Consider the following 893-nt stretch of genomic DNA (forward strand, 5'->3'; position numbering starts at 1 on the left):
ACACATGCACACACACACACGTGCACACGCACACACACATATAAAGTATGTATATATGTATGTATGTATGCAATAAACGACTGACTTCCACACAGTTTTCGTTAACAGAATTCACTGACAAGGCATTGGTCGGCCCAGGAATATAGTAGAAGACACTTACTCAAGGTGCCGCGAAATGGGATGGGACTGAAACCAAAGCCATGTGGTTGCTAAGCGAGCTTCTTAACTGCACAGCTATGTGAGGCGCAGAGTTCCTTTATTTTTGATTTTAAAAAGATCAATGTGTAGAGTGGACCCTAAATTGTGGAGAACCCCACAGTTTAGAACACATCCAAACAAAAGACTTAGTATTAACAAATCTAATTTAGAAAAAAAAAGGAAAAAAAACTAGAAGGTTCCAGCGAGTTTCGAACTCACGACCTTCTGCGTGTTAAGCAGATGTGATAACCACTACACCATGGAACCTGATGGTTCAGTGTTGCTCTATTAAAGTATATGGATGCAAGACATATTGATTTGTTCAGTAGATAAGTTTATTTGGCGTTGTATGTGAAGATCAACGGCGTGAATCTTATCAGCCTGGTCGTCTGGATTGCACAAGCAACTGGGGAGGAGGGGGGGGCTGAGTGGAGGGATTAACTGTTAAGAGGTTTAGTGTAATCTTGATAAGTTTATTCTCTCACATATTGTTTGCTCTTCACCTCTGTCCGTCTAACTGTCTCTCTCTGTCGGACTCTTTCTCCCTCTCTCCCTCTCTCTCTCTCTCTCTCTCTCTCCAGCTATCTCTCTCCTCCCGCTACTCTATCTCTGTCTCTCTTTCTCTTGTCTATGTCCTCCCTCTCTCCTCTCTACTCATTCCCTCTTTCTCTCTCTCTCTATCTATCTATCTATCT

General features: G+C 42.4%; 1 non-coding gene across 1 annotated transcript; it reads right to left on the reverse strand.

The window, feature by feature from the left end:
* Positions 1-392: 392 nt before the first annotated feature.
* Positions 393-465, reverse strand: Trnav-aac (transfer RNA valine (anticodon AAC)). Its single transcript has one exon. It is a non-coding gene; the product is annotated as a tRNA-Val (tRNA).
* Between the last annotated feature and the right edge of the window lie 428 nt (positions 466-893).

Source organism: Octopus bimaculoides, unplaced genomic scaffold, assembly GCF_001194135.2.
Source record: "Octopus bimaculoides isolate UCB-OBI-ISO-001 unplaced genomic scaffold, ASM119413v2 Scaffold_221516, whole genome shotgun sequence".
NCBI lineage: Eukaryota > Metazoa > Mollusca > Cephalopoda > Octopoda > Octopodidae > Octopus > Octopus bimaculoides.